The 22,600-nt window shown below is 49.7% G+C and overlaps 1 pseudogene; it reads right to left on the reverse strand.

Annotated features, from left to right (window-relative positions):
• Positions 1–19,479: 19,479 nt before the first annotated feature.
• Positions 19,480–22,386, reverse strand: LOC136578125 (mitochondrial dynamics protein MID49-like; annotated as a pseudogene).
• Between the last annotated feature and the right edge of the window lie 214 nt (positions 22,387–22,600).

Here is a 22,600-nt window from a genome sequence, read left to right on the forward strand (position 1 = left end):
CTGCTTTTAAATTGACACAATTGCCAAAAAAATGAAAATCATAATTTTTTCCTTCTGCTTGGCTTAGATTCATTCAAAAACTGTGAAGTCAAAAAAGTCATCGTACCCCTAGATAAATTCGTTAAGGGGTCTACTTTTCAAAATGGGGTCACTTGTGGGGGTTCTCCATCGTTTTGGTCACTCAATGGCTCTACAAGTGGGCAATGGGGACTAAATTTCCTTCAAGCAAAATTTCTGTTCCGAAAGCCACCGGTTGCTCCTTTCATTTTGGGCCCCATTGTGCATACAGACATACGATTAGGGCCACAATGGGTATGTTTCTGAGCATAGGACAAACAGGGGTATCCATTTAGGGGTGCAAGTCTTCATTCATATATGTGCAGTACCAAAAAAACTGCTTTCTAAATGACAGAATTACCCAAAAAATGAAAATTGTAATTTTTTTCCTTCGGCTTGGCTAAGATTCATTCAAAAACTGTAAAGTCAAAAAAGTCATCGTACCCCTAGATAAATTCGTTAAGGGGTCTACTTTTCAAAATGGGGTCACTTGTGGGCGTTCTCCGTCGTTTTGCTTACTTAATGGCTCTACAAGTGGGCAATAGGGCCTAAATCTCCTTCAAGCAAAATTTCTATTCCGAAAGCCACTGGTTGCTCCTTTCATTTTGGGCCCCATTGTGTATCCAGACGTAAGATTAGGGCCACAGTGGCTATGTTTCTGAGCACAGGACAAACAGGGGTATCCATTCTGGGGTGCAAATCCTCATTTTCATGTGTACTATAGAAAATAGTCCTATCTTTAAAATGACATATTTGCAAAAATATGAAATTTTAGTTTTTCTCTTCTAAATTGCATTGACTCCTAAAAAAAAACCTGTGGGGTTAAAATACTCATAACTCCCCTCAGTGAATACCTTAAAGGGTGTAGTTTTTAAAATGGGGTCACTTGTGGGGGTATCTATCATTTTGACTCCTATGAGCCTTTCCAATCTTGGTTTGGTGTAGGAAAACAAAGTGTTCCTCAAAATGCTGAAAAGTAATGTTAAATTTGTACGTCTCCTAAATGGTTAAAAAAAATATGAAAGTTTTTCCAATGTGCGCCAAAAATAAAGTAAACGGATGGAAATATATATCTTAACAAAAATTTCTATATTATGTTTGCACATATTTGAGATATTGCAGTTGGAAATGTGAAAAAATGACGATTTTTTCAAAATTTTCCCAATTTTGGCGCTTTTAATAAATAAACACAAATTCTATCGGTCTTTTTTTTCCGCCTAGATGAAGTACAACATGTGGCGAAAAAACAGTGTCAGAATCGCTTGGATATGCAAAACCTTTCTGGTGTTTTTCCATGCTAAAGTGACACGTGTCAGATTTGCAAAATTTGGCCTGGTCATTAAGGCGCAAACAGGCTTGGTCACTAAGGGATTAAACAGCAGAGAATTCCATGCAGGAAAAAATGTCATCCACGCTTGCTTGCAGAATAAAATATATAATCTTCCTTTATTTAGACATATTTAAAATTGCCAGGTATACACATCTCTGGACCAGACGCGTATCGGCTGCACAGAGCCTTCGTCAGTGGCCAGGTATACACCTCTCTGGACCAGACGTGTATCGGCTGCACAGAGCCTTCGTCAGTGGGATGATCTGAATAGAGTGTGGGACCAGCTTAAAGGGGTGGAACAGAACAAATAATTACAATGGCTGTCAGCTGTACAGGCTCTAGGGCAAAAGGGAAAATATACAAAAAACATCAAACTATTGCTGGTAGGATAATACATGGAAACAACATATATGCTCATGCTTTCACTTATCTTTTCACAAAGAGAAATAAGGAAAAGTTTATTTTTTTGTTTTGTTTTTCCTGAACATGCAGGCTAACTTCTTTATAAAGGGGAGCTAAGTATAATGCCATCGCATAGCAAGGGAAATCTTTATGGCCCTCTATATATATATTTTTATCAACTCAATTGTGAGGTTTAACTCAACAGATACAAACATAGTGCAACTAGGGGTTAATCTCGCAACAATTGAAATATATGAAGCCTTGGCAGAGCGCCCCATTTTGCGTTATATTGCTATGTGTGCGATTTGAGTTTATTACAAGTTTCATTTATAAGCATTATCCTACCAGCAATAGTTTGATGTTTGTTGTATATTTTCCCTTTTGCCCTAGAGCCTGTACAGCTGACAGCCATTGTAATTATTTGTTCTGTTCCACCCCTTTAAGCTGGTCCCACACTCTATTCAGATCATCCCACTGACGAAGGCTCTGTGCAGCAGATACACGTCTGGTCCAGAGAGGTGTATACCTGGCCACTGACGAAGGCTCTGTGCAGCCGATACACGTCTGGTCCAGAGAGGTGTATACCTGGCCACTGACGAAGGCTCTGTGCAGCCAATACACGTCTGGTCCAGAGAGGTGTATACCTGGCCACTGACGAAGGCTCTGTGCAGCCGATACACGTCTGGTCCAGAGAGGTGTATACCTGGCCACTGACGAAGGCTCTGTGCAGCCGATACACGTCTGGTCCAGAGAGGTGTATACCTGGCCACTGACGAAGGCTCTGTGCAGCCGATACACGTCTGGTCCAGAGATGTGTATACCTGGCCACTGACGAAGGCTCTGTGCAGCCGATACACGTCTGGTCCAGAGAGGTGTATACCTGGCAATATTAAATATGTCTAAATAAAGGAAGATTATATATTTTATTCTGCAAGCAAGCGTGGATGACACTTTTTCCTGCATGGAATTCTCTGCTGATGACGCAGACATCAGGGACACGTCATCACTTCCCGCCAAAGATGGCCCCCCGCACCGGAACACACTGTCTGCATTCGTTCCCTTCTCACCCCATGGTATGACATTTTGTTGTTTGTAATTTACCCTATATATAGCGATGAAAACTTGGGATGACTTATGCTTGACAAAGGCGTTTATTACGCCGAAACGCGTGGCATTTGCATTTATTTTGTTTGTTTTTTAAAAAGAAGCATGCTACCTCTCCTGATTTTAATAGAATAAACCTCCTGATATATGAGTGAGGTTTTATGTCGTTTTGAACGGGGGAATCATATAAGTAGCGCAGAGGCAACTTTTTACTGTTAGGCCTCATGTCCACGGGCAAAAGAAGAATTAAAATCCGCAGCGGATTTTAACTCTTCTCCCACGCGCGGATCCGCACCCATAGGGATGCATTTACCACCCGCGGGTAGATAAATACCCGCAGATGGTCAATAAAAGGGATTTTTTTTAAAATGGAGCATGAAAAAATCTCGACCATGCTCCATTTTCGTGCGGGTCTCCCGCAGGCTTCTATTGAAGCCTATGGAAGCCGTCCGGATCTGCGGGAGACCTAAAATAGGAATTTAAAAGAATTAACTCACCCGCAGCGGGTCGGGAGGGTCTTCTCTTCCTCACGGCTGGATCTTTCTTGCTTCGGCTCGGCGGATGTGCCCGGCGCATGTGCGCAGCACGTCGGCAACGTGCCGCCGGCGTGACGAGTTCATCCGCCGGCCGAAAAAGAAGATCCGGCCAGGAGGAAGAGAAGACCATCCCGGCCCGCTGCGGGTGAGTTAATTCTTTTAAATTCCTATTTTTAGTCCTCATGTCTGCGGGGCAGGAGGGACCCGCTGCAGATTCTACATGTAGAATCCGTAGCGGGCCTGATTTTCCCCGTGGACATGAGGCCTTAGAGTATTTCATTGACACCCGGCCTTATACAAGGAACAGAGTATTGGTTTGGCCTGCGGCTCTCCAGTTGACTGGATTTTGGACGAACCCCAGATAAAGGAATTGCCCACTTGGATCTTTGGTGCAGATATGGTCACCTGCAGGTGACATGTTGAGCATCGGGTGAGTTTGATATTTACTATTCTACTTACTTTAAAATAGTGAGTTTCTTGAGGTGCAAGGCGCTCTCCTTGATACACATTTCTTTTCAACCTCTGAAGAATGGACCCCTCAGAACTCCTTTCCCACTCTCAGACACTCACATTTATAGCCTCATACCACGTGACAGGACCTAAATTAATACATTCACAGGCAATTTGCAGGCCCTTGCAAACACTTAACCCATCACACGCTGCAGCTGTGCAATACACATAAGAGCATGACTAGACAGATTTGCACAGTACACCAACATAAGACAGGACATGTATGAGATTATGGAGTGAGCCAGGAAAGCATGTACTGGACCACTACACAATCCTAACCCTGGGGCCGACCCAAAAAGTACCTCATATGGGCTGGGGCCTATTCTGTTAGGTATGTACCTTACAGAGCAGACTGCTAGGGGGAGACACCCGGTCCATGGTCTATTGGGCTCTGCCATGGCCTTCTGGATTGTGGTTTTTAAGGTACCATTTAAGCTCTGTGCTCTACCTCTGCTTTGTGGATGGTACGGGGCATAAAAGGCCTGTTCTACCCCCAAGGCTTTCATTACTTTCTGTATCACTTCTCCTGTGGAGGCAGTACATTGGTCACTCTCAGTTATCTCTGGTACACCGTACCTGAATACCACCTCAGATATCAGTTCTTGGCGGTCCTGAGCGGGAAAACCCCAGTCGATCAAATGAGGATAGGTTATCAATAAAAATAGCCCAGAAAAGCCCTTCAATCCACAATCAGGCTCTGGTGGCTTATCTCCTTGGGAACAAAAGGATGGGGTACTAAAAATGAACATCCCTATCCGTCTTTTCCTTGACATCATCAGTCAGGTGACAGTTGAGCTACCCTAATACCCATTAGAGAGTCGTCTGGCCCTGCCGTTATCAGCAGGTTTGGATGACTAAACTCTAATATGTATGGGGACCTTAGGCTTCCTTCACATGGGTGACACGAAAAGGGAGTGAATTTCTTACCGAAAATTCCTTTTTCCCGAGTCATCCTGACGGCAGCCATGGAGGTTGCACCTTGACCTCGTAGGGACAGGAAGCAAGAGACTTTAAAAGGCTCCTCCCGTCTCCCATTCACCAGTGTCTTCTAACTTACTTACATGGACATGTCGTGGTTAACCAAGGAAGATATTTATTTGCTCCGAAAAAAATAACATGGTTAGTTTCATTTGAACATAAACAATAAGAGGGTAGCTTACCCGGACATAACACAAGATAATATGCACAAATTTTCCGCATAAAAGGAAATGTCCAACATAGGAGCCTCTGGGCTACAGATTCGTGCCCGCATAAACGTTTATATAAACGTGTGAATTTTTGGGAGGGAAATACGTGCCGTCAGGATGACTCGGGAAAAAGGAATTTTCGGTAAGAAATTCACTCCCTTTTCCCGGCGTCATCCTGACGGCAGACATGGAGTATACCAGATTAACTCTTTAGGGAGGGACCACTGCCTGCAGGACCTTTCTCCCGAAAGAGAGAGATCGGAGGAGAGGTCCGCATTCGGCCTGTAATGTTTTGCGAATGTGTGCAGGTTGGACCATGTGGCTGCCTCACAGATTTGGTCCGGCGTCGCCATAGCCCTCTCTGCCCAGGAGCAGGATACTGCCCTGGTAGAATGGGCCTTGAGTCCTTCCGGGATAGCGCTGTTGCAGGACGAGTAGGCCTGCTGGAAGGTGGATTTTATCCGGTGGCTAATGGGTCTCCTAGAAGCCGCTCTTCCTCTGCCTGGCCCCTGAAATTGAACAAAAGACAGTCAGCCTTCCTAAAAGGATAATGTCTGCTCTGGGTAGCATAGAATGGCCTTCCTTGCATCCAGGCTATGGTAGTCTCTTTCCATATCGTTTTGGGGATTTTGACAGAAGGATGGGAGAATAATTTCTTGCTGTCTGTAGAATTTTGAGGCTACCTTTGGAAGAAAAACGGGGGTCTGTTTTTTGTATGACCCTATCGTCCTGGCTTAATAGGTAAGACGTCTTACAAGATAGGGCCTGGAGCTCGCTTCCGTGCCTTGCTGCTGTGATAGCTACCAGGAACACAGTTTTAAACGTGAGGAACCTAATCGGAATCTGATCGATAGGTTGAGGGGGTCTTTGCAGAGGCTTTGGAGAACTAGGTTCAGGTCCCATGGGGGGGACTGTACTACGGCTAACTGACCTCATTCTTTCTGCCGCTTTCATGAACCTGCGGATCAGTCTATGATCCGCCAAAGGTTGGTCTAGAATGGCTGAGAGCGCTGCTACCTGTACTTCCAGGGTTCCTGGTCTCAGGTTTTTATCTGGAGGAAGTCCAAAATCTCCACCACCAAAGTGTCAAGATTGGAGACCTCCAGCCCCCTCCAGGAGGAGAATTTTTTCCCCGATCTTATTATAAGTAGCTGAGGTTACAGGTTTTCAGGACTGGCGTAGAGTCGCGATAACTCTGGAGGACAGACCTTGTCTTAGCGTCTGTTCCTCAATATCCACACTGCGAGGTTCAGTCTCTCTAGGTTGGGGAAAAGAACTGGGCCCTGCGCTAGAAGGTCCTTCCTGGATGGAAGGCGGATTGGCTCCGAGATGGCGAGCTTTAGGAGCGCCGGAAACCATGCCCTTTTTTCCCCAGTGTTGGGTGGTCAGGATCAGCGTGATGTTGCTCTGCTGGACCTTCTGAAGAACTCTCGGGATCAGGGGTATGGGGGAGGGGGAAGGCGTACGCCAGATTGAAATCCCAACTATGGGAAAAAGCGTCTAACCCCTCGGACTTGTCCCTCGGATCTAGGGAAAAATAGGCGGGACATTCTGAATTTTTGCTGCTCGCAAACAGGTCCACCTGTGGACTGCTCCAGGTTTCTGTAATGAGACGAAATTCCTCTTGATTCAGAGAACATTCCCCGGGGTCTAGGCCTCTTTGACTTAGAAAGTCGGCTGTCAGGATCTGGGATCCTTTGAGATGGACCTCTGTCAGGGACTGTACCGTGGACTCGGCCCATCGGAAAATCCGGGCTGTTAATTTCAGCAGGTGAAAGTTTCTGGTGCCTCCCTGGTGGTGAATAAGTGAAACGGCGGTCCCGTTATCCGAGAAGATCTTAACATGCTCCCAGATGGCCCTAAGCTCTCTGAAATTTGAGGTCTAGGCACGCAATGTCGGACCCCATTTGCCCTGGAGCAAACGCTGCCCCACTTGCGCTCCCCAGCCAGGCTGGCTTGCGTTGGTGACTACGGAGATGAAGGGCTCTGTCACCCATGGGGACTCCGCCTCTAGGTTGCCAGTTGACCGCCACCAGCGGAGGGACCTTGTGACCGCTGATGACACGGGCATTCTGCGGTCCAGAGAGGTTGTTGCCCCGTCCCAGTTGCCCAGGGTGGCTCTCTGTAGCGTCCTTGAGTGAGCCTGGGCCCAAGGAATAATGCCGATACAGGAGGTCATGAGGCCCAGGAGCCTCGTTGCGTCCCTAATCGTTATTTGTTTCTTCTGGCCGCATTTCTGTGCTGCCAGCCTAAGGTTTTCCTGCCTGGGTGGAGGCAAAGACAAGATCTGAGACACTGAGTCTATCTGTACCCCCAGGAGGTCTTTCGCGTCTCGGGGAGAAGACTAGATTTAGGGAAGTTAACTATCCACCCCAGTCTCTGACATAGGGAGATGATTCGGCTGGTATCCTCTTTGAGGATCTTCGGCGCGGATGCCATTACCAGGAAATCGTCCAGGTATGGGACAATGTTTATGCCTGCCACATGGAGATGCGCCACCATCTCTGCCGCTATTTTAGAGAATATCCTGGGTCCTGTTGAAATTTCAAGGGGTAGGCACTGAAATTGAAAATGGTGTACACGGCTGCCCATCCTGATGGCAAACCGCAGGTACTTGTGATGTTCCGACAGGACTGGGACGTGGTAGTACGCGTCCTTTAGATCGACGGTACTCATAAAGTCCCCTCTTTTGATCAGAGTTACTGCAGACCTGATGGTTTCCATCTTAAACCTTTTGTAGGTAATCAACCTGTTCAGGCCCTTCAGATTAAGGATCATCCGAAACTGTTGTTCGGTTTTTTGATCAGAAATAGGGGTGGGTAGAACCCCAAGCCCTGTTCTACTGCGGGGACCTGGACTACCGCCCCCATCTGTAGCACCTTAGAAATTTCATTTCTAAAGATACCCTGCAGGGCGGGGGATTGCGTGGGGGCCGGGAAAGCTCAATAGTCTGCCCCCCCCGGTACTCGCCTACAGGGGAAGGGGTTGTTTTTGTCTTACTCCTGCCTCCTTTGGGGTAGGACCAGCACCCCGTCTTTCCTTTGCTTCGGTATGGCTTGAAGGATGGCTGAGGTTTGTGGGGAAATCCCATTCTTGCTTGGTCCGGGAAACTGTGGGTCCTGTCGGTAGCTCTTTTTAGGATCTCCTCCGAGTCCGCGCCAAAGATGTGCTGGCCATGAAACCGAGTGTCAGGACAGTGTCCGGGATATGGGGGTCCCTGGGATATCCCGCAACCCCTGTCCCTGCCTACTTGCCCCCCTGGGCTAACCCCCAGGGCGACAACTGGGCGACGGTCCCTACCCTCACTAGGGAAGCGGGACACGGGAGACAAACAGACACTGAGACAAGCAACGGTAGAATGGTCAGACAATCCGGGTCGGCAACAAGAGGGTACGCAGTACGGAGGGGTCAGGCAAAAACTTAGTCAAGTCCAAAAGCAGGTGTCAGAAAAGCCGAGGTCACAAGAGCAGTCAGGATAAACGCGGGTGCAGCTGGAGAACCAAACTAACACTGGCGAGGCCTGAGAGGAAAACACACCTATTTAAATGCTGTCAGCGCTCCCGCCCCAGAAGCTGATTGGGGCGGGGAGCCTGACAGCAGCAGGGCTAATCAGGGCGGTGCTGGGGACACGCCCCCAGTCTAGCTGCACAGACAGTTACTAGGGAAGCCAGCCTGGTAGTCAGGACACTAGAAGCACCAGCTGCCTCCCTAGCAACCCGGCGGCGACCAGTCTTACAGCGGCCCGGGGAGATCACAAGAACCGGGGTACCTCTGCGCCGCGCTCCTGCACCCCGGGTGGCCGGACCGGTGGTGCGGGCACGGCGGCCCCGAGAGTTGCCGGTTCTGACAGTACCCCCCCTTCTACGGGGGTACACCGGACCCCCATGGCCAGGTGCGGGCTTAAGCGGGAAAGCCCTGTGGAATGCCTGGACTAGGCGTGGCGCATGAACGTCCCTGGCAGGGACCCACGTCCTATCCTCAGGGCCAAATCCTCTCCAGTGGACCAGGTACTGCAGCCCACCTCTAACCCGTCGGGCATCCACAAGCCTTTCTACTTCATACTCCAGTTCCCCCTGTACCAGAGAGGGAGGAGGCGGGTTCTGGGTGGGGAGAACTGGAGTCACATACTTCTTAAGCAAGTTCTTGTGAAAAACCTTGTGGACCTTCCAGGGGTCAGGAAGTGCCAACTTATATGACACCGGGTTGATAACCTGAGAAACCGTAAATGGGCCAATGAACCGAGGAGCAAGTTTCAGGGAGGGAACCTTAAGTCTCAGATTCTTAGATGATAATAAAACCTGCTCCCCGACCACAAAAGGTGCAGAGATAGTACGTCTTTTATTTGCGTATTTACGCAGTTTCTCTTGGGAACCCTGAAGGTTCTTACGAACCTGGGCCCAAACTGTGCACAGTTCTTCGGCGGATATGTCGGCGGCCGGATTGTTCGAGACCAAAGGAGTAGAAAGCGAGAACCGGGGATGGAACCCATAGTTACAAAAAAAAGGTGACAGTTGGGTCGACGAGTTACCATGGTTGTTAATAGCAAATTCGGCGAGAGGTAAGTAGTTGGCCCACTGATGCTGGTTATCCGAGACAAACAGTCGCAGATACTGGATAAGTTCTTGGTTCATCCGTTCCGTTTGTCCGTTACTCTCGGGATGGAAAGCGGAGGAAAAGGACAAATTAACGTTTAGATTTTTACAGAAGGCTCGCCAGAAGCGAGCGACGAACTGAACCCCTCTATCAGACACAATATCCTCGGGGATCCCATGTAACCGAACAATCTCCTTGATGAACATCTCAGACAAAAGTTTGGCGTTAGGCAACTTGCCAAGTGGAACAAAATGAGACATTTTGGAGAAACGGTCAACTATTACCCAAATGACCGTATTCCCCAGCGAGGATGGCAGATCAGTAATAAAATCCATGGACAACTGGGACCATGGCCTGGACGGAATGGGCAAGGGCAGAAGAGGCCCCTCAGGACGTCTCCTGAGGTTCTTCCCCCTTGCGCAAACCGGGCACGCGGACACAAATACCCGTACATCCTTGGCCATGTGCGGCCACCAATAGAGTCTGGCCGCTAACTCCAGAGTACCCCTGATACCGGGGTGTCCAGCTAGGACTGAAGCATGTGTCTCCTCTAACACTTTCAATCTCAGTGACAACGGGACAAATAATTTGCCTTCCGGAAGGGCTTCAGGAGCAGATTGTTGAGCGGCGTGAATGAGAGGTGAAAGGTCGGAGGAGACAGCAGCGAGGACCACCCCAGGGGAGAGAATGCTCTCAGGCTCGGGCTCGGAAGGTTCCGGAGAACCAAAACTCCTAGACAGGGCATCAGCCTTGACATTCTTAGAACCGGGTCTATAGGTAACAACAAAATTGAACCGAGAGAAAAACAAGGCCCAGCGGGCTTGCCGAGCATTTAACCTCTTAGCGGAATCTAGATAAGTGAGGTTTTTATGGTCAGTGAGTACCGTAATCTGGTGATGGGCTCCTTCCAAAAAATGCCTCCACTCTTCAAAAGCCCACTTAATCGCCAGCAATTCCCGGTTGCCTATATCATAGTTCCGTTCGGTGGACGAAAACTTCCTAGAAAAATAGGCACACGGTCTAAGGTTGGTGAGAGTGGAGGGACCTTGGGACAGTACCGCTCCCACACCAAACTCAGAGGCATCTACCTCCACCACAAAAGGACTGGACAGATCCGGTTGTACTAGGACAGGTGCAGACGAGAACGCCGCCTTTAGGGTATTGAAGGCCCTCAGAGCCTCAGAAGACCAGGTCCTCACATCTGCCCCCTTTCTGGTGAGGTCCGTTAGAGGTTTAGCCACCACGGAGAAGTCTTTAATGAATTTGCGATAGTAGTTGGCGAAGCCGAGGAAGCGTTGAAGGGCTTTCAACGACCCTGGCTGGGCCCACTCCGTGATGGCCTTCACCTTTTCAGGATCCATCTGGAAGTCGCATGGCGTGATGATATACCCCAAAAATGATATCCTTTGTACCCCGAAAACACATTTCTCGAGTTTAGCAAACAGCTTGTTATGTCTGAGTCGAGCTAGCACAGTCTGAACGTGAGTATGGTGACTCGGCAAGTCGGAGGAAAAAATCAAAATGTCGTCTAGATATACAACCACGAACACCCCCATGATATCCTGAAACACTGAGTTCATGTACCCCTGAAAAATGGCGGGGGCGTTACACAATCCAAAAGGCATAACTAGGTATTCAAAATGCCCGAGGGGCGTATTGAAGGCGGTTTTCCACTCATCCCCCTCCCGAATGCGGATGAGGTTGTATGCTCCCCTGAGATCAAGTTTGGAAAACCATCGGGCACCAGCGACCTGGTTGAGGAGGTCAGGAATGAGTGGAAGAGCATACTGGTTTCGGACTGTGATTTTATTTAGCTCTCTATAGTCAATACAGGGCCGGAGACCCCCATCCTTCTTCTCAACGAAGAAAAACCCGGCACCCACCGGGGATTCTGAGGGCCGGATGTGCCCCTTGGCCAGGCTGTCCTGGATGTAGTCCCTCATGGATTCTCTCTCTGGAACCGTAACGTTATAAATGCGGCCCTTAGGAAGTTTGGCCCCAGGAATCAAGTCTATTTTACAGTCCCATTCCCTATGAGGGGGCAGAGCTTCAGATAATTGTTTGGAGAACACGTCAGAAAACTCGGAGAGGTATTCTGGTAGGGGGCTCCCCTCGCAGGTGGAGATTCCCACCTTCACCGCACGAAGGTGGTTGGCACAGCGGGGACCCCACTTTACCAGTTCCAACGTGTCCCAATTTACTACCGGGTTGTGCTCCCGGAGCCAGGGGAGGCCTAGGACGACGTCCACAGACAAATCTCTCATCACTAGAAAGGTGCAGGTTTCCACGTGTAAGGCTCCTATAGTAAACCTTACTTCAGGGGTCACCAGATTAACCACCCCTGCTTGCAAAGGAGTGGAGTCCACTCCTGAAACCAGAATCGGAGTTTCTAAACGTAACAAAACCCCGGACAGTTGAGCAACGAAATTAAAGTTAACGAAATTAGCCGCAGCCCCCGAATCAACAAAGGCTTGCCCAGTACGGTGGAAAGCATGAAATTCTAGGGTGCAAGGCACTAACATTTTGGACAACACAGGGAGTACCTTGGCTCCTAGACAGTCCCCCCGACAACTGCCCAGGAGCGGGAGTTCTTCCTGCCGTGGCTTCTTAGCGCAGGTAGCAATGCGGTGACCCGGCTCCCCACAGTAGAAGCAGAGGTTCTTCTTCAGGCGGTGTTCCCGTCGTTGCTCGGGGTTCACGGCTCCCAGCTCCATGGCCTCGGTGGTGGGAGGGTAACAGGTCGGGTCAGTCGAAGAAGTAGACGTGGGGAGTGGGGTGGTCCGAGCGGCGTGTCTGGCCCTCAAACGTCGGTCGGCTCGAATAGCCAGCGACATGGCTTGCTCCAGGGTTTTAGGCTCTGGGTGGGCCACAAGTAGGTCCTTGAGACCCTCAGACAGACCGGTCAAAAATAAGTCTTTTAGGGCGGCATCGTTCCACCGGGATTCCGTACAATGTTGACGGAATTGGGAACAGTAGTCCTCCGCCATCTTACAACCCTGGCGCAGGGCCAGAAGTTTGGAGACTGCGTAGCCCGCCCGGTCGGGTTCGTCATAAATTTGACCCAGGGCGGAAAAAAAGGCGTCAAGGGATAGTCGGGCTGGAGAGCCAGCTGGTAGCGAGAAAGCCCAATTTTGGGGCTCTCCCCTCAGGCGGGTAATTACGATTCCCACTTTCTGGTATTCAGTACCAGAGGAGTGGGGGCGGAGATCAAAGTAGAGCTTGCAGCTCTCTCTAAATGCAAAAAACTGATCTCTCTCTCCGGAGAAGCAATCCGGAAGCGTGGCTCGAGGTTCTGACATCGTTCCTGGAGCGGACGAGGGCTGCATGGGACCTGCAGCTGCCACTTGTTCCCGTGGCTGCAAGCGGGCTGTTAGGTCCTGGGCAAGGGTCGTAAGGACCTGGACCTGGTTCGCTACAGCCGCCACGGCCTCCATCGAGGGGCTCAAAGTTGCCGGGCGGATGCAAGGGTCTGACCTTAGTTCGGCCAGTGTTACTGTCAGGACAGTGTCCGGGATATGGGGGTCCCTGGGATATCCCGCAACCCCTGTCCCTGCCTACTTGCCCCCCTGGGCTAACCCCCAGGGCGACAACTGGGCGACGGTCCCTACCCTCACTAGGGAAGCGGGACACGGGAGACAAACAGACACTGAGACAAGCAACGGTAGAATGGTCAGACAATCCGGGTCGGCAACAAGAGGGTACGCAGTACGGAGGGGTCAGGCAAAAACGTAGTCAAGTCCAAAAGCAGGTGTCAGAAAAGCCGAGGTCACAAGAGCAGTCAGGATAAACGCGGGTGCAGCTGGAGAACCAAACTAACACTGGCGAGGCCTGAGAGGAAAACACACCTATTTAAATGCTGTCAGCGCTCCCGCCCCAGAAGCTGATTGGGGCGGGGAGCCTGACAGCAGCAGGGCTAATCAGGGCGGTGCTGGGGACACGCCCCCAGTCTAGCTGCACAGACAGTTACTAGGGAAGCCAGCCTGGTAGTCAGGACACTAGAAGCACCAGCTGCCTCCCTAGCAACCCGGCGGCGACCAGTCTTACAGCGGCCCGGGGAGATCACAAGAACCGGGGTACCTCTGCGCCGCGCTCCTGCACCCCGGGTGGCCGGACCGGTGGTGCGGGCACGGCGGCCCCGAGAGTTGCCGGTTCTGACACCGAGATGTTACACGGCCTTTCTTTGGAAGCCATATCTGCTTTCCATGTTTTCAGCCAGACCACCTGTTGCTGATCTAAGTAGAGGCATGCATTCCAGTAACGCATCTCTAGGGGCCTTCTGTTTAATCTGGTCGTCGAGTTCCCCCAATCAGAGGAACATCGACCTCGCCACAGAAGTCGCTGCGATATTGGACTTCAGCGTCAACCCTGTCCATCGGGTCTTTAAGATGAGAGGAGTCCTCGAATGGCAGGGCTGTCTTTTTGGCCATTATGGCCACCTGTGCCCGACGCCGCGCGCGGCCGCACCGGCATGCTTGGAGGAGAGAGGCATCTGAGCCTATGGCCCGCCGCTCTCCCCGGCTGAAAAACAACTCCGAGCTGGAAGAGGAAGGAGGGGACTCAAGGACCTCTGGTCCGCCGCTCCGACCATTGCGGTGGTGAACCCCGGGCGGTCAGACCTGTGGCCCGCCGTGCTCCCGGACCGCGCTGACACCCCGAAGGGAGATGAGAAGGGAAGCAGCCCTGTGGACCGTCAATCCCTACAGTCAGCCTGCTTGGAAAAGGGTGAGGGGGGAAAACAGCCCTATGGACCGTTCCCCCAGCTGTCGTCCTGCAGCTCCCTGGAGGGAGCTCTTCTTGCATGTCCCTGTAGGGACAGGAAGCACTGGTGAATGGGAGACGGGAGGAGCCTTTTAAAGTCTCTTGCTTCCTGTCCCTACGAGGTCAAGGTGCAACCTCCATGTCTGCCGTCAGGATGACGCCGGGAAAAAAAAGATTGCTCACCTATTCTGGTGGCACCCATCCATCGCTGCAGTCTCAGTACCTGCCACTCGGAACCCAGCGGAAGCGGTGGGCGGTCATGTGTCATTCATTGTGCATGTGACCACTCAGCCATTTGTAGGAAGGTGATCGGGTGCCCGCTGGTATACACTGGGATCACAGGTGAAGCCACTGCTCCATCCCCTGCCTACTGGCCGGCGCTTGGAATTGCAGGAGCAGCTCCTATTGATTTCAATAAAGGCTGTTGCTGCAGTTGCAAGCGCCGGCCACTACACAGCTGTCGGAGCAGCGGCTCCTGCTGCGCCCCAGTGTATATCAGTGCTGTTAGTGGGTGGTCAAACAACCCTTGACAACCTATTCTGAGGATAGGTCATTAACCCTTTCCAATCAATTTTTGGATAGAGGGTTTCCTAGAGGGCTTGTGATTTCTGCCGTTTTATATAACGGCGCCATCTACTGACTATATTCAATAACTACATGATGGAATGTGTCGGAGCAGCCTGACGAGTGGCCGGCAGAATAATATAAGTATGCACTGTCTAACAAGCATACATCTTCCGATATTGGAGCTGTACTGACTTCAGTGGTTAACATATTTGTTATCCCGGATCCTGTAAGAGTCTGATTTATTAAAATAACCCACAATTTCTCCCACACAGTGACCGTCTTCAGACACAGTGCCGGAGTTCCACTTTTTTAGTCACCCAGTCTGCAAGAAAAATGTTATACAAAGTGATCACAAAGCTGTATGTGGCCCAAAACAGTACCGACGGAAACTTCAGGCTGCCCCACAAAAACCGCACCGTCACACAGCTGCATCGATGGAGAAATACCGTGATGGGGCTCAAAAGATGGGGGCAGTCATGTTCGTATTTCTTAAAAACATGGAAATGTGGTATCGCCGTATTCATACTGATCCACAAAATCAAGTTAACGGCATTTTTTTCTGTACTATTGACGTCATGAAAACAAGACCCCTTAACAACAGTGGGATTGGGTTTTTTCAGTTCATTTTATGGCACCCTTGTAAAATACATCTCGCCCTCACATGGCAGTGCCATCTGATACACCAGAGAGTTGCGTCTCAGTCGTAACATCTATACTCCTTTTTTATTTAGGAGAAGCCATTTTCACATCAAAGCTGTTGACCCTCGTCCTAGTGGTCCAGCCACAACCAATTTTGCTGGGCATGAAGAAATGTGGCTTTGGTGCCAGTTGGTGGAATGGGTTTGGTGGTAAAGTACAGGACGGAGAAACAATCTAGCATGCTGCAAAACAGTGAATATAGGGTCTGAATACAAATTACTTCCCAACATACAACGTCCATTGAAAGGATGAGGCTGTGATATATGATCAGACAGAGCAATCCAATCCTGAGGCTCCGACTACTAGAGGGGAGGCTCAACCCCCATCGGTGAAGGTCCGGAAAACAAACAAGCATGCTTTAATTAAGCTGCGGGCACCATGAATAGTCTATGGGCGGCTTGAACTCCGGATCATCCGTGCGAGTGCCCCACGTGGATCCTGGGACATGAGCCCTAAAAGAGAATTCAAGTTTCCCACACACTATGCGAATAGCTGTAGGATATTCCATAGACGGACCCGTACTGTCTATGCTGCCCCCATTGCATAATCCAGCCCCTCTTGATCGGTGATGTAAATGACATCTCCTACATCATCCACAGCACTGTCCGAATCTGATGCATGCGCCGTGGCCACAAACCAGCGCATGCGCAGAAAAATCACTTGAGTGCATCCACAATAGGGCCCGGCGATCCCACACTGCAGCCCCGCAGTCCTTCCGGTCTTTGTTGTGGACCGGCTACCACCTGATCACTGTAGCCAATTAGGGGCCCCAGTAGTCCGGTATCCTTCTCCTGGCATAGATGCTGCTAGTGGATATGCCAGGAGAACAACAGCTGGCCCTTGCAGCGGTCAGGTGGTAGTCGTTCCACAACACAGATCGGGAGGACTGGGGGGCTGCAGCGCTGGATCGCCGGGTCTGTCAGCGGATAAGTCCCTCTATGACGTTATTTTAGCATGCGCAGACATAAAGCCCCATTGACAGGAGCGCATTTTCGGTCCATATTTTTTACTGACTGAATACGGACGGCGCACAAACCCCCCTAATTTGTTGTATTCAGATGTGCGGTTTTTGGGGGTATTTTTTAATTTGGACTTATATTGCGCAAAAAAAATAAAATGGAAATACGTCCTACTATATTCCATATTCACGGGCCAAAATCACCCAATAAAGTCTATAAAGAACATTTTTTGCACGCTCCGTTTTCTGTGGATTGTGACAAAATGGACATCACATGGGCCTTCTTGCTTTTTTTTCGCCCACACATGAAAAACAGCTGACACATGGATGCAGCATGGACATAAGAATAAAACACACACGGACAGCCCCTATACGGCCGGCTCCACACGGGCGAACACATATTGGCAAGCGATGGGACACTGTGAATTTGCGGAATGAGCAATGCTTTTTTTGCACGCGCATTGAAGTATCGTACTATATATTCGGCCCCGCAGGACATGTTCATTTGTGTGCGGCAAACAAAAACACCCCAATTGAAATGGCTAATTAGTTCCCGAGGTGTTCTTTTTCCAGTGCGATTACAGTGTTTCACGCATCTCCATGCGGATTGTGTCCCCCCATTGACTTCTATGGGGACCTGCGGTGCGCAAATGTGCAGAAAAACAGAGCAATGTTTTATCTTTCTTTTGCGTAAGCGAAATGTAAATGAAGTCATTGAGATCAGCGGGTTCTGTTCTCTGCGGTGTGAAGCCAGCCTAACTGAATGGCTGCCCGTCTGGCCACATGGCATCGCCCGCCCTATATATATAGCGGGGTTATCTCTGCACTGACACACTGGATACATACATCCTCCTACTCACCAATAACCTCCGCACGCCGCGGTCAGGGGGAAAACTTTATCAGCACAACCTATTTAAAAAAAAAAAATAGAATTTGAAGCAGCAAAATCTACAATGGAAAGCAGCAGCCGAGGCGAAACGGCGAGAGGCCAGCGGCGCGGTCTAGACACAGATAGACCCCACAGCGGTGCGCCTAGTGCCGGGTTATATGGCTGCACCCACCAGTAACATCACAGTGCACAACACCAAGGCTTGTATACACCGGTCAGTAAAAGGTCTCCGCAAATCCTTGAGTCATCCTCTTATGGAAAGAGGATTCTTAGTGATATCTGGGCGGTGACCACTATGGGAGTTGGAGTGGCGGCCATATTGATTGGGACCCAACTTTCCCAGAAACAGAATGACTCAAGTCCATAGACTTTCACTGCCTCCATTCACCGCGTGTTACGCACGGGAAAAAGGCGTGGAAAATACGTGGTGACAATACCCCTTGTGAATGAGACCTTATGTACGCACATCGCTTCTGCAGGAATTCTAGTTATTGTCCTAAACTACAGTTCCCAGCAGGCATTGCCAGACTGACAGTCTGACTAATCGCACACCGATCTGAATTTTAAAGATACAGAAACTTTTATAATCAAAAGCATAATTCAACCAGACAACATCAAAGAATTGCCAAGAAGTTTCTGATACTATAACTCAATAGTATGTGAGCGCAGAGCCCGTCCTTATCAGTACGCTGGTCGGCTTCAGCATAGAACACTGTAGATGAGAGACAAATAGAAAGGCAGCAAAAAAGGAATTAGGCCTCATGTCCACGGGCTTAAAATCTGCAGAGTTTCTCCCGCACGTGGATCCGCACCCCATAGGGATGCATTGGACACCCGCAGGTAGTTAAATATCTGCGGATGTCATTTTTCCCGTCAGGCGCGGATCCGCGTGCAAGAAAAAAAAATTACATGCTCCATTTTAGTGCGGGTCTCCCGCAGGCTTCTATTGAAGCCTATGGAAGCTGTCCGGATCCACGGGAGACCCGTACCAGAATTAAACTCACCTGCTCCGGACGATGCAGTTCTTCCCTTCTTCGCGGCCGGAACCTCTTTCTTCGGCCCGGCGGATGTGCCCGCCGCTGGTGTGTCGAGCACATCCGCCAGGCCGAAGAAATAAGATCCGGCCGCGAAGGAAGGAAGATCTGCATCGTCCGGAGCAGGGGAGTTTATTCTGATTTTTAGGCCTCATGTCCGCGGGGCAGGAGGGACCCGCTCCGGATTCTATATGAAGAATCCGTGACGGGCCTGATTTTCCCCGTGGACATGAGGCCTTATAGTCCTGCTTAGGGAGATTAAAGGGGCTCTCCATTTGTGTACATAAAGTTAATTGAAGCAAGAACGGGATGTTCTACTGTTAGAGGAAAGACAGTTCCATCACCAACACAGAAGGATGTTCTTTACTGTAAGAGCAGTGAGACTGTGGGACACAAAATCCACAAACAAGGCCATCAACTAACTTTATTGAATGTTCCTGGAGAAGCACAGATACAAGTAAAGCTTACATCACAGTGTAAGGAATAGTTCTGCAACTTTCTAATATAGTTTGCATTTCAATTTTAAATATTCAAGATCTTTGCCTGCTGTCAGTGAATAGAAACATTGTTTATACCTCAAGGCTTATAAACCTGCTCTTGATCATGTGCTGCTCCTGGCATGTTACAATGTATCAGAGCTCTCCTTTCTAGTGGGCGGTGCAGTTGTGTGAGCAGGATACGTTTTCAAACTCTGTGTTTGCATTCACTGAAAGCAAGCAGAGATTTTGAAAATTGTCAGCAAGCGATACACATGTATATTAGCAGTTGCAGACCTTTTCATTATACAGTAGCAAGAGTAATTCTGTAGAGACCTCTGGCAGGATGCACTCAGCATTAAGTACCCGATGGCGGCCGTCAGTTGGCTGTAAACAACCTCATTTTCTCAGCAAGAGGAGCTGGGATCAGAAGAAAAACCTGATACAGTCCAAAGCCGATCTCCTCCTCCATCAGGGGCGAGAATAAATTGATATCTTGGTTAAAATAGCAAGGGAGGGTCCTGCTGCCCAGATACCCGATGAGCGCCTCTATGACCTGTAGTAAGCGGTCAGCTATACTAGACTCTGACCAATCAGATGAGTCATTACTGACATGGAGAACAACACGTCTTAGATGGGTTGAAGACAGTTGGCCAAGTCCTGAGCGCTGATGGCCGATATTCTTTAGTATGTGTAGGCGCTTCTGTTGAATCGTTGCTGTCTAGGCCCTGGAGGCGGAGAATCTCCTCGAGGTAAAAGGTCCTTTGCCAGGGGTTTTCGGACGGGGCGGTAGAGTGGGGGTATGCCAGCAGGATAATGTCTTTGGATCAGCCTAAGGTCATAAGTGGCAACAACCGGCCAAACATTGTACTCAAGGACCGTCCCGATCGATGGCCAGTTAATGGACGATGTGATGGTCTTGTGCAAGGACTCCACGATTATCCTGGTAGAAAGGTAGCCCCCCAACATATACCTGTCCCATGGACTAAGCCCCCAGACTGTATACTCCAGAATAACCCTTTTAATTATCCAAAATAGAGCGCCATTGAGGATAGAGCGCCATTGAGGATAGGGCGTCACTGAGGATAGAGCGCCACTGAGGATAGAGCGCCACTGAGGATAGAGCGCCACTGAGGATAGAGCGCCACTGAGGATAGAGCGCCACTGAGGATAGAGCGCCACTGAGATGGTCCACAGATCCGGTTCAAGTATTAGAGGCAGCAATACGTAAGCCTGGTCCAAACTGGTAACGGGGAGGCCATTACCCAGGGAACCCCCCAACTGCATGGCGAACAGTCATTTCGGGGTGCTTTGCCTTCAGAAAGTCCTGTAGCTCGCTAACAAAGTCCATCAGCAGCTGTCTGGCCACTTGTGTCTTGTCTTCGGGCACAACTGCTTTGTGGATGTAGTAATGCAGGAGGGTCTCCCGTACGGTGAGGCACATAGGGGTCTTCTCAGCAGCAGGGGGTTGTGGAGGATCACTGCTCGAAGCGGCGACATCTGGAAGGATGGAAGGAAAAGAATCAGGCTCTCCTTCGCTCCATCTCCGAATGGTCAACTCCGAACGGCACTGAACACTAAGTTATAGTGTGTGGGGAGGCGGCGGGAGTCAGGGGGGATGTATTACCTTTACTCACCTGCTCCTGCACTGCTCCACTCACCTGCTCCTAGTAAAGTCCGCACGCAGGCAATAAAATAGGACCATTTTCAGAGCGCTGTGCGAACACAGTCCCATAGGCCTCCAGGGGAGAGCGTGTGCACAGCAGTTTGAAAAGAGCTTGGACACCGCAGGAGGGTCAAAAAGAAAAATACATTTTTTTTTACTCTCCCAAGGTGTCCACGATCCGTCCAAAAATCTGACTCTTTTCAAACTGCTGTGCCTCCCCCAGATTCTCCGGGGCGTAGCATTTAGGAATATGTAGCGTTCACGCTCCCTAAGGGACATTCATAGAAGATTAGACGACAGCTTCTCACACAAAAAAGCAGCAAATTTTTGCACGTGGGGATCTGAGCAAAAACGGGCAACTTTTTCACTTTCTATGTCACCGACTACCAATTATTTTTTAAAGAGCGTGGCTTGTCAGAAAGGGGGCGTGGCTAGCACAGAGACACATTTATGTATAATATACGCCGGGGTAAACTATACCAGAAATGAACCCCAGATCGGATCCTGCATACATTTCTGATTAGGGGCATGGAGGAGCTGAGATGTGCCTAATATATGAAGAGTTGTGCTCCTACTCATGTATTAGGTGCGTCATGCCCCGCTGGAAATATTAGGACCAGCACTTGAAATACGGGGCTTAATAACATTTCCCTGGTGTTGTAGTCTGAAGTAGAAATAAACCAGATTTCTGTTAGCAGCTTTGGGTATGACTGGAGTAGAGATGTGATATAGCATATTACCGTGTTTCCCCGAAAGTAAGACAGTGTCTTACTTTCTTTTTATCCCCAAAAGCCAGACTATGTCTTACTTTCGGGGTATGTCTTATAATAAAAAAAATCAGTACTCACCTCCCCCGGCGTTCTGTCGCGCTCCGGCAGGATGTCACTCGCTCCTCGTCCCCGGCGCAGCATTGCTTTCTGAATGCGGGGCTTGAAATCCCCGCCTCCAGAAAGCTAATACACACGCCGTCAGCCAGTTACAGCCATTCAATGACATCATTGAATGGCTGTGATTGGCTGAAGGCGCACGTGGCTTCAGCCAATCACACTATTCAATGACATCATTGAATGGATGTGATTGGCTGAAGCCACGTGCGCCTTCAGCCAATCACAGCCATTCAATGATGTCATTGAATAGTGTGATTGGCTGAAGCCACGTGCGCCTTCAGCCAATCACAGCCATTCTGTAACTGGCTGACGGCGTGTGTATTAGCTTTCTGGAGGCGGGGATTTCAAGCCCCCGCATTCAGAAAGCAATGCTGCGCCAGGGACGAGGAGCGAGTGACATCCTGCCGGAGCGCGACAGAACGCCGGGGGAGGTGAGTAATGATTTTTTTTTTCTACGGTATGTCTTACTTTCGGGGTACGGCTTACATTGGCCGACCCCCCTGACACCCCCGATATGTCTTACAATCGGGGGTGTCTTACTATCGGGGAAACACGGTATATATGATATTATATCCACTGGTGAGGACACTTTCGGTTCCTCTGCTGACCTGTGACAGGCGGGTCGGGCTCGGGTGCTGCTAATGCACTGCTCAAGTCCGGGCAGGTTGCTTTTCACAGACGTTTGGGGGAGGCCTTCATCGGAACGGCTTCCTTCCAGCTTTCTTCTATGGTTTTCTCTTCCACGTTCTCCTCAGGAGGCGATGCTGCTCGGTGAATCAGCCGCAGACAATAGGAGTAGAATTAGCCATAATCATGTGCAGAATCAGCTTTACAGCAATGACTCATTTAAAGGGACCATGACCCAAATGCATATGTATTTTTCATTTACACAGTGCCAAATTTGAAATCTCCTTTAACGGGGTCTTTCCCATTAATGACATTCTTCC

The sequence above is a fragment of the Eleutherodactylus coqui genome, chromosome 8 (assembly GCF_035609145.1).
Source record: "Eleutherodactylus coqui strain aEleCoq1 chromosome 8, aEleCoq1.hap1, whole genome shotgun sequence".
NCBI classification, from domain to species: domain Eukaryota; kingdom Metazoa; phylum Chordata; class Amphibia; order Anura; family Eleutherodactylidae; genus Eleutherodactylus; species Eleutherodactylus coqui.